Source organism: Leptonychotes weddellii, chromosome 10 (assembly GCF_054177405.1).
Source record: "Leptonychotes weddellii isolate Sample4059 chromosome 10, ASM5417740v2, whole genome shotgun sequence".
In the NCBI taxonomy this organism is placed as follows: domain Eukaryota; kingdom Metazoa; phylum Chordata; class Mammalia; order Carnivora; family Phocidae; genus Leptonychotes; species Leptonychotes weddellii.
Window position 1 is genome coordinate 82,090,667 of NC_138378.1, and position 12,436 is coordinate 82,103,102.

A 12,436-nucleotide genomic window follows, 5' to 3' on the forward strand; every position below is an offset into this window, starting at 1 on the left:
AACAAACAGTGTGTTCTAGAAGTCCTTAGTCCTGTTTCTCTGATAGAGATCCCTTAATAAGCTAGGTGTTTATTAATTTCTCTGAGAGTGATCCCTAATAGCCCAGTGTAGATTCTCATGTCCAGGGTTTTGTAAATATTTATTTCCATGTAAATTACTTCTACTTTAAAATATCAAGAAGCCTGAGTGATAGAAGTTTTTGAAAAATTCAGGGCTCGTACATTTTCCTCTAACCTGAACAAGGAGGCATTGAACTGATGGCTGGTTTCCAGAGATTCAGTGGAACTGGGTCTGAAGTAATGCAATTAATCAATATCTTGCATCCTGACTGTACATACCCCAGGCTTTTGTATCAGGGAAAATGCTTGCAACTTTAAATAATATATTGTTTATCAAAATCTGAGGATGATTTCTGACCTCAGAAACTAAATAAATAAAATAAAAATGCTATCCCATAGTGCTAAAGTGGGCAAAAGAAGGCAATTACTTAAACAAGAGACCCCACTCTATATTCCTGCTTCTCACCTTGAATAGAGCTATAAATTTGCTTTATTATTCAGACCTTATTTTTACCTAAGAAGTTGTCACTTTCATCTCTATAAAAAAGATGAAAAATGAAAAGAAGAGCCCATCTGTGTGCCTGTTTTTCTGAGGCAATCAGTGTGTCAAATGAATAAATGTAAATAAAAAACTGTAGGCTTCAGGGTGTCACTCCAGGGTGTCACTCCCAGATATGTCACATTGATTAAAAATGGCATTCCCTAAAAAAAATGGCAAAGTTAAATTTCCTTCTAATTTTTTCCCCATAACAAGACTTGGGATACTCTAAAGAATATTATTCTGCTTAATAACTTTTATCTCACATTTTAATTAATATTTATCAACACATTTCCCTGAGGAAGTTTAAAGAAAGGTGCAGTTGAAAATGCTCAATTTTTATCATCAAATTCAAATGAAAATTGAACAAAATTTGTATGTCTATGCTATATTCTTTCCAACTATAAGCAATTTGTATCTTTTTCATAAATAATCACTTCTTGTTTGGTAAAATCAATAATAAATATGTGTATTCTTTCAGATATGGTTTTTGAGATTATATATTTCAGACCACAACAAGATTAAGTAATTCAAATAAACTATAATCAAAATCTTTATTCAATGAGAAAGTGAGGGAAATGAGATGTTTCTAATAATGTGAGAATTATTTTACTGAAAACTTTTTTTCAAAATAAAAATGTATAAATGTGTCAAACAATCAGTCAGTATGTCTGATTGATTACTCCATAAGATAGATATTAGGATAGGTAACATCAAATAATAATGATTTAGTATTAATATTAAGTGATTATTCTCTTATGACTGGTAGTACTTGAAGTTTATATATCCAGAAAAGGAAAAAGAGCAGTATGAGGAGGCAGAAAAGCACGTTCTGGGAATCAGTAGATTGACATTTGTGCAGGTGCCTGCATACATTGTTTCAGTTGATTCACACCACAATCTTTTATGTTAAGTATATTTTCCATTTTCTTATTTTCAATTCCAAAAGCTGAGCTACAGAGAAGACTACTAGATCATTTGAGCTATGGATCAAAAAATGATAGAGCAAAAATGTAAACATAAGTTTCATATTTCCAAAACCAGTATTCCTTCCTGTGCATTATACTGGATTTTATTCCCAGCTTTATCACTAACTAGATGTGTAATTTTGGACACAGTGCTTAAATTCTCTGTAACTGAGCGGCTGCATTCATAAGATTAGTGGTTAAACTCCATAAGGAAAGAAATTCATATGTCTTTATGATTTGGGGTTGCAAATAGAATTGGAAGAGCAGGAGAATATCTCTGTTCATAATATAGCCTAAAAACATCTATTTCAATGTGCCTTGTTTGTTTAGACTCAGAAAAGTCAGGTAGAGAAGGGCAAACAAGATGGCACTCAGCAAAGATGTACCAGATGAATGCTTGCTAAAATCAACCAGGATTTGACTAGATGCAGAGACAGAGCACATCATTTTAACCTCAAGCCATTAATCTGGTCAGAAACTGAACCATTGAAATTATCCCTCTCTGTTTTATGAATAGAGTTAGGCTTACAGAAAAATAAAGACTAAAAAATGAATTTATTATTTTGGGTATCTAGTGTATTTATCATAAAACAATACACTGCAGAATCAAAAAAAATGTTAGGAAAGAGTCTGTCATACTATAAAGAATGAAGAAATATTTGGTTTCTATGAAAGAGAAACAGAAACATTAAGGGATTCACTCAAAAATTATATGTAATGTTAAGTAATTGTGATAAGGTGGAAAATTGCAAATACATATGCAAACTCAATAGCTTCCTTAATGAGAAATGTTTAAAAGCAAGGGAAAGAAGTATCTTAGCTATGGTATTAATAAAATTTTAAACATAAAAATTAATGTTGCAATGCACTCCTTTTATTTTTGACAGTAAAAGACTCAAAATAATAGAGTGTACACACACACACACACACACACATGCACACACACACATTAGTAGGATTCCAGATAAGATGCAATTCTTATACCAGTAACATTCAGAATTTTAATCAGATATTGAGAGATGAATACTGTACTGTGAAATGGCAGGTTAGCTTTACATTTAGAATTTAAGAGGAATAGATCACCAAAGGCTTAATAAAAACAAAACAACAACAAAAAATTCCTGATGTTGGGGACGATGTCAAGAAGTAGGCGGCAAGAGGAAACTGCCGTCTAAAAATGGTCACAATGATACTTTACCATGCCCCAGGCAGTGTGATAAGTACTTTACAAACTTTATCTCATTTAACTTCAGAACCTGAGGTTAGTACTTTTATTTTCTTTGATTTACAGATTAAGAAACTGTGGATAAGGAATATCCACAGAGATCCGAGCAATCTGACAGGTAGAATATCAGGTCCTAAAGTGAAAATATAAACAAATCTATCAGTTAGGGTTCCAGCTATGAGCGGATAAAAGGCAACCAGCCCAGGATAATAAAGTGCCTTGGAGGCTAGCACCAGTAAAAGACTTTAGTATACTCATTGGCCTTACAGGGCAAAAGGAGGAAGCATTTCACCAGGACTCTCAGAAAGTAGCCATAAAAGAGGGTGCCCTACAGGGATGGAGGTCATTGGTAAAGGTACACAGTCACTTCCTGGACACCGGGAAGGGAGGGAGCCAAAGAAATAATTATTCCATCCTTCCTCTCCTCCCACCCTCCGAACTGTTGCTAATGGCTTCCTTTGTCCAAATTCACACAGAAAACAGAGAGTAAATGAATATCTTGATCCAGATCATAGAGATCAGCTTCTTGGAGCATAAGAAAGAGTGGAAAGGGTATATAAAGTGAACAAGGAGAAGAAAATGGAACCTGTCCATCACAACGTTTTGTATAACATACAATGAGATAAAAATCTCCAGATAGATGAGAAAATTCAGTAAAGCAAAATAAAGATTATGAGCAAATGCCCTTAAAAAATAGTATAAGGAACAAAAGCATATGAGAAAACAATGGGAAAGGATGTGGACTTTGAATTAGAATGAACTGGGACTTTGACTTATTAATGAACACTATAACTTGAGAGTGTATTTATATTTTACTTTTGTATTTACAAGTGAAACTAATAACCACTAAACTTTGTAATACATGATACAATTTCAATTATAGGGCAGAGTTCGGGTCCTCAGACCTGAGCCTTCACTCACGACACTGTAAAACTCAGAAGCAGCAGGATGATCATACCAGACAGACTACAGAAAGCCAGCGTCAAGCCAGAGTGAGAATCAAAATGACAGACCACCAAGCGTAGTAGGAACAAAACGTGGTAGGAGCCAAATGTAGTAGGATCCAAATATGTGGGGGTACCAGTCAAGTTACAGACATGGCAAATTGTTTGTGGGATAACAGTAAAGAATGAGATAGATTCCCAATAAAATGGAGGAAAGAGGTGCCTCAGAAATAGCCTCATAGACCACTGAAGATAAGCTACTTACCTTGGGCAAGCAGTTCTATCATTAACATGCTCAGGGTTACATGGACAGCTTCCATGATGGTTATACAGAGACCACTACATTGCTTTCTTTAAGTCTTGGCTATCTCTATTCAGAAGATTCAAGTGGATAATTCTAACAAAATAGTTTATAAGAAGTGTATAAACCAAATCAACCTCTGGCCACGTTTTTCTGGAATACTAATTTGGTTCTCATTTTGTCCAGAGCAATGTTTGACACACAGTAAACATTTAATAAATATTTTTTGAATGAGTAATAAGAGATATAAGTGGCTCCAAGGTTAAGAGAAGGTTGTAGAATACTGAAGTGATTCAAATTAAATTTAGTACAATTTCAGAAATTTAGTAATTCCTAAAATGAGTCCTGGACCTAGATCTGAAGGGGAGACAACATATTTGAAACACAACCTGACATTCCAGTCATCCAATTAATCTGAAGACTAATACATCAGATTTATTTATAAGAAAATTCCTCAGGAAATTAATTATATTGTTATTTCTTTTGCTTGTTATCCTCTTTAATAATAAAAAAAACTATAAAAGTTCAAGAATAAAGAGGTAATAGTCCGCAGGTGATAGTAAATTCTTTTCTTCCTGACTCATAATTAGATACTAGTGAATGCCAAATCCTTTCCGTGGCTAGAGGCCCTTAAGTTTCATGCTCTGTTGAGCTCCATGAGACTGTGCGTTATTAAACTTCATCTTTGCCAGTCACCTGTGACAATAACTTATAGGCAATCCAAGGATGAGTTGTGAGAGCCTGTCTCTCTACCCAGGTAATAATGCTTATTTCCATGCCCAATGAACATAAAGGAGATGTCTCTGTTGTGGTGTCTTAATAGAGCCTGTAGTCCCCAGACATTTCGGTAACTGATATAATTATTGTGTCTCATAAAAAATAAATTTTGTACAGTAATACTCTAGCCTGCTGTGCCGCTTCACTTCAGAATAACTTATGGCTACTAGATTCCCCTGTACAATATTGGTCCCCAGCAGTAATAAGGTTGTCATCAAGAGGTGATGATAGACCACTTTGCATTGTTATAACTGCTTTTTTGTATTATAACTGTTTGCAACTTTATGAGGTCTTCATAAATGTGATCAATTGCAATACTAAAGTTGTGAGGCATTTGTGGCAGCTTATTTTTCTCTGCCTCAAAACAGGAGCTGCCTTGCTTGTTGGTGTAATGTCTGTGATTGTATCACTGACTGCCATAGCGCTCTGGGCTGTGAAAAGAGCAACCAGATTAGTTTCTAGAGTTGTCCCTGGCTTCAGGCACTTCGGGTAGTTTATTCATGTAACTGTAAACCTATCAAGTTGAAGCAATACAGGGATAACTTTGATGTCCTACATAAACTGGGAGAGGCAAGTCTACACTCCAGGTAAGGTCTTTTTTCTTTTTTTTCCCCAATATTAGCAAACTATAGATCATATTTTGTTATTTTGGTGATTGAATTTAAGTTTTTGTTTGCTTTTCATTATACAAATAACATAGGAAAATTGTTCATTTACTTAAAATAATAGAAAAATACATATTGGCAAAATGATAAAGTCATCAAAAAACATACCTCCGAGAAAAGATACTTCTCTACAACAGTCACAGGGAACTGTAGTCCAATTATTTATTAAAATAAATAACTTTCATGATAACTGAAGTGTTGCATATGGTAAAGTGGAAATATCCCTACCATATTTCTGCAGTGGCCTGAACCCTAGTCCCCAAGCATGACACAATATTAGCCCCAAAGACCAAATAGCACTTTTTGTACTATTTGAGTTGTTTTTAAAAAAACATTTTTTCTCTATCCTAGAAATAATACAGGTAGTTTCCTTCTTCTCTTTTCCTGAAATTCTGTACCACAAACCCAGTTCAAATATGTATAAAGTAGAAAAGTGAGTTACCTTTGGGCTAGATTATTCATACTGATTCATTCAGAAATAAGTTAATTGATAAGTAAGTTTTTTAAAAAGCTAATCAAACACATTCATTTGAATAGTATCTGAAATTAAAATTTTCATCAATAATGTAAATATAAACATTAACATAGTTTATAAAATCATGTACTTCAGGTTTTTATACAAAATGTTACATACAATGGAATTAATTTGTTAATTATTGCAAATATTAAGCTGAAGTTTAATGAAACAATTATATTGTAAATTAGGAAAGGTTCAATTTACACGTATTTTTGATGTGTTTTCATTGGTGAAGAAAAACATTGGTAGTCTAAAAAATATCTACATCAATAAAACACTTTGATTCCTATGCCTTTGTTCCTAGTGCATATAATGTAGAAATAAATTTAAGCAAATTAAATGTCATGCTTTGAACTATACACTTATTTTATGCCTTCTGATTTATCAAATGATTTTGACCGGAAGTCACAAAATTAATAAACAAGTCAAACCCTAAAAAATCAACACAGTTTTTATTTATTTTGTTTTCATTAACCATCCAATTGATTATGGTAAGGACGATAGGGGGAAAAAATACTCTTTTTAATTAAATGTATTCAGTATGTCAGTAAATTGTCTCCAGATACTATCCTGTGACTTCCCAAGTAGCTCTCTGATTTTTTGTGTGCACACTGACAGTACATGGTTGTGGGATTAGGCCAGAAATCCTGGGATTTCTTTTTTTTTTTTTTAAGACTTTTTTTTTATTTATTTGAGAGAGAGTGAGAGTGAGAGAGATCATAGGAGAGGACGAAGCAGACTCGCCACTGAGCAGGGAGCCTGATGTGGACTTGATCGCAGGACTCTGAGATCATTACCTGAGCCAAAGGCAGACGCTTAACTGACTGAGCCACCCAGGCGCCCCTTTTTCTGTGGGGGGACTCCTTAATATTTGTAAGCATGTAAGAACTCTGCCTGAGATTATGTTTAATTTTGGGCATGTTTATTATGGGATAGAAAAGATGTCTAAGAAACTGTGGTATTTTCATACAATACAGCCATACTTGTTGGTAAGGAACATTGGGTGCTAGAGTAAAGCCCTGGATTCAATTCCTAACTGGGCTCCTTACTCACTAGGTGCTACTGGTAAGAAGCAGTAGATTAGAGCACAAGTTAAGGAACAGCTTTCTAATATTTCCAATTAACTTAAACCAGGTAGAGCTCTTTGAAAGGCAAAAAGGTTTTCATCACTGAAGGTGCCTAATAAGTGTTTGAGTAATCATACATAAAAGATGTTGAAGCGAGAATAAAAGCATCAACAAGCAACAAGATAGTTTGCTTCCATATCTTGACTATGACAGAGAGGATTCCCTCTGTCTCATGAAAGTTCTTGTTAGAGTTCACCCCACTCACGCCTCCATTCTTTCCTCACCATGTTTATCTCATGAACACTACATTCTGACCTCCTGCTGTTCCAAATTATCCAATTATTTTAGATAGATAGTAGCTCTAAAGGTAGAGGGCAAGTGTAGAATAGTGAAAAATTACTGCATTTTACATCAGTTTTATGAAATACAGACTTTCAAAATCACTGTCAAAGGAGAATTTAGCAATACTTAATTCCTGCTTTAATTATCTCTATAGATTATGCTTTTTCACAAGCTCTACAAATTCAAGGATGCAGATAATTTGGAGACTATCCAGGAAGAAGCAGTGAAAATGATTAAGATGCTGGGAAATTGGCTCTGTTATTAAAAGAGAAAGAATCAGATAGACTGAGTGATGACAATGGGTGTTTTCAAGTAAAATTAAGTGTATGCATAAGATACATAATTCATTTTTTCTTGATATGCCATAAAGACAGACAAAAAAAGTTAGATTAAATTAATAAGTCGTAAATGTACACTAATTTTAAAGATGTGACAAAACTTGGACATCAGAAAAAATGAATTAGGATAGTAGTTTCCTTCACTTAAAAAAAAGGATTTCTTTCAAGAGCAAATATATCATTCACTGTTTGACAGAGATACTAGAGGCAGTGAAAATTAACATTTTAGGAGCTACTTTCAAGTGAAGAACAATTAAAAGCAAAAAATTAAAAATCTCCTTTGAGGTTGTAATTTAAGTCTGTGAATATATTATGCAATAACTTAATATAACTGAGAGAATGGTGTGCTCTGTGTTTTGAGCTTGTGCTCACCAGAATGGACATTTAGTATATATGTGGGTTTGTGAGTAAAACACCAGTAAATGGCAGCAGAAGTTGAAACTGGTGGCTGTGACCACATTTCAGTTTTAGGATGTTTACTTCCTTCTAAAAGTGTTAACTACACATGACTTTATATTTAAATTAAATAAATGTTAAAAGTTAAAATTTAGAAATTTGAAAGATTTTACATTAAAGCATAGATTTCTGTCTCCTATGGAAAAAACCCAAAACCATAGGATGACATAATTATGATCTGCATCCTTACCTGAAAATGAGTAGGTGGAGTTGTACAATAGCATCTAGTCCATGAGATAAGTCTCATGTGTTATTGTTCACCATGATTTTCCCCATTCCTACTGTTGAATAGATTCCTGTTGTATATCAAAGCCTCATATGTGTCATCGTTCATCATCTTAGAGCAGTTCTATTTCACTAATTTATCTATTTGTCCTCTGTATTCATTTATGGAAATTCCTGACATAGCACATTTTGTGCTTTCACATAGCCTATAAGAGAATTCAACAATTCCATCTGTACTGGGCATAAATTGGGAAGTTCTTGTCATTAGTATTTACTTATCGATGAAATATATATATTTATATGTATTTCCAAAAGGTCAGTGAAACCTTGGCATTCGAAGCATGGAGAGATTAAGATATTACCATATTGCTGGAACCTGACAAATAGTTAAGGATTAATTATCAAATTGGCTTTTTGTCACTGGTCATTCTAAGGTCATATAGCAACAGGATAAATAATACTGTGTTCCTTCACTCTCATATTTTCACTACTGCTTTCCCCTGATTTTAATTTACTAAATAAATAACATTAGAAAAGCCAGAACAAACAAGAAGAAAAGAAAAAAGAAAAAAGAAAACTGCCAAACAACTCTTATTTTATTACCTTTATTTTTCATCAGCATTCATATTTTAATACTGATAATTGTAATGTGGTCATAATTTTGCATTTAAATTACCCATATTTTTAAAACCTACCACGCTTTCAACACTTAATTAACAAATTTCAAATGGGCAATTACTATGTCACAGTATCTCCTAGGAACTAAGCATAAAAGCATGAACAAACCACTCTGTCTTCACTTAACTGGCATTCTAATGGGGAAGACACACAATAAGCAAGACAGATAAGTCAATTACACAATACATTATTTTTTTTATTGTTGTTGTTGACTATATTCCCTATATTGTACTTTTCATCTCTGTGAATTGTTTATTTTATAAATGGAAGTTTGTACCTCCTCCCTCCTGCCCCTTCCCCCCTCAACAACCACCAGTTTGTTCTCTGTATTTATGAATCCATTTCTAGTTTTTTGTTTGTTCATTTGTTTTTTAGATTCCACATATGAGTGAAATCATATGGTGTTTGTCTTTCTCTGACTTATTTCACTTAGTGTAAACACCCTCTAGGTCCACCCATGTTGTTATAAATGGCAAACTCTCATTCTTTTTTATGTTTGAATAATATATATATCATATCTTCTGTATCCATTTATCTATTGATGGAAAGTTAGGTTGCTTCCATATCTTGACTATTATAAATAATGCTACAATAAACATAGGCTAGGATGCATATAACTTTTTCAAATTAGTGTTTTCCTATTTTGGGGGTAAATACCTATTAGAACAATTACTGGATCATATGGTATTTCTGTTTTTAATTTTTTAAGGAACCTCCATACTGTTTCCACAGTGATTGCAACAATTTACATTCCCACCAGCAATGCACAAGGTCCCTTTTCTCCACATCCTCACTTGTGATTTCTTATCTTTTTGATACTAACCATTTGACTGGTGTGAGGTGATATCTCATTGTGGTTTTGATTTGTATTTCCTTGATTAGTGATGATCCTCAAAATCACTGTTAGCCATCCATAGGTCTTTTTTAAAAAAATGTCTGTTCAGATCTTCTGCCCATTTTTTAATTGGATTATTTGGGAGTTTTTGGTGTTTAGTTGTATAAAATCCTTATATATTTTGGATATTAACCCCTTACTGGATATATCATTGGCAAATATCTTCTCCCATTCAGCTGGCTGCCTTTTCATTGGGTTGATGGTTTCCTTCACTGACCAAAAGCTTTTTATTTTGGTGTAATCCAAATAGTTTCTTTTTGCTTTTGTTTCCCCTGCCTGGAGAGATATATCCATAAATACATTGCTAAGGCCAATATCCTAGAGAATACTGCCTATGTTTTCTTTTAGGAGTTTTATGGTTTCAGGTCTCACAGTTAGGTCCTTAATTCATTGTGAGTTTATTTCTGTGTATGGTGTAACAAAGTGGTCCAGTTTCATTTTTTGGCATGTAGCTGTCCAGTTTTCCCAGCATTATTTATTAAAGAGATAGTCTTTTCCTATTGTATATTCTTGTTGTGGATTGATTGACCATATAATTGTGAGTTTATTCCTGGGCTTTCTGTTTTGCTCCATTAATCTATGTATTTATTTTTATGTCAGTATCATACTGTTTTGATTACTACAGGTTAGTAGTATATCTTGAAATCTGGAACTGTGATAGCTACAGCTTTGTTCTTTTTCAAGATTGCTTTGGCTATTTTGGGGTCTTTTGTGGTTCCATAAACATTTAAGGGTTATTTATCCTATTTCTGTGATGAATGCTATTATTATTGCATTGAATCTGTAGATTGCTTTGGTTAGTATGGACATTTTAACAATATTAATCACTGCAACCCATTAACATGGTTTATCTTTTCATTTGTGTCATCTTCAATTTCTTTCATCAGTGTCTCATAGTTTTCAGAGTACAAGTCTTTCACCTCCTTGGTTAAATTTATTCCTAGGCATTTTATTCTCTATGTTAATTTTGTATCCTACAACTTTACTGAATTCATTTTTTTTTGTAAAAATATTTTATTTATTTATTTGAGAGAGAGAGCAGGAGCGGTGGGGAGGGGCAAAAGGAGAGGAAGAAGCAGACTCCCCACTGAGCAGAGGGACATCACACAGACGTGGGCCAATCCCAGGACCCTGGGATCATGACCTGAGCAAAAGGCAGATGCTCAACTGACTGAGCCACCCAGGAGCCCCTTTACTGAATTCATTTATTAGTTCTAATAGTTTTTTGGTAGAGTCTTTAGGGTTTTCTATATATAGTATCATGTCATCTGCAAATAGTGACAGTTTTACTTCTTCCTTACTAACTTGGATGCCCTTTTTATCTTTTTCTGGTCTGATTGCTGCAGCTAGGACTAGTGGGGAAGACACACAATGAGCAAGACAGATAAGCTGATTACATAATGCATTAGATTAGTTTTAAGTGCAGAAGAGAAAAACATTAAGGGAAGGGTGATATAAAATATAAGAGCAAGAATTAAAATTTTACTAAGGTTGATCAGAAGCTAACTTTTAATACGAAGCTAACTTTTGAATCAAGATCCAGTGGAAGTGAAGGGCTTAGTTGTACAAATAATACCTAATTAAATACTTGTTTAATATTGTCACATATTTTGTGTTTTTTTCATTTTGTTTGTATTAATTTACCAAATTGAGCACTATAATTCATTTTGCTACACCAATATTTCTGGATTTTGATACTACTGCAAAATGTTGCAATTTTTAAAAAATGCACAAAGCCAACACAACAAAAATGTGTCTTCTTTTTTAAAGATTCATTTACCCATTTGAGAGAGAGAGAGAGAAAGAGCATTGTGTGGGGGGAGGGACAGAGGGAAAGAATCTTCAAGCAGACTCCCCACTGAGCACGGAGCCCTACACAGGGCTCAATCCCATGACCCATGAAATCATGACCTGAGCCGAAACCAAGAGTCGAATGTTCAACCGACTGAGCCACCCAAGTGCCCCAACAAAAATGTATCTTAACCGGGGTGACGATAAGGTGGTTAAATACATACGTAACAAGTTTTTGAGCTGAAGTTTAAGATCCGTGCACTTTAAGTTATGTATGTTACACCAACACAATAACTGGTACTACTACTTCTACTACTACTACTGCATCTCCATTAAAACCCTTCTAGAGGTACAGATCTGAGATTCAACAGTGCAATATATGTTAAGAAAAAAAAAAAGAAGAAGAAGAAGGTAGCGGGAGGGGAAGAATGAAGCGGGGGAAATAGGAGGGTTAGACGAACCATGAGAGACGATGGACTCTGAAAAACAAACTGAGGGTTCTAGAGGGGAGGGGGGTGGGAGGATGGGTTAGCCTGGTGGTGGGTATTGAGGAGGGCACATTCTGCATGGAGCACTGGGTGTTATGCACAAACAATGAATCATGGAACACTTCATCTAAAACTAATGATGTAATGTATGGGGATTAACAT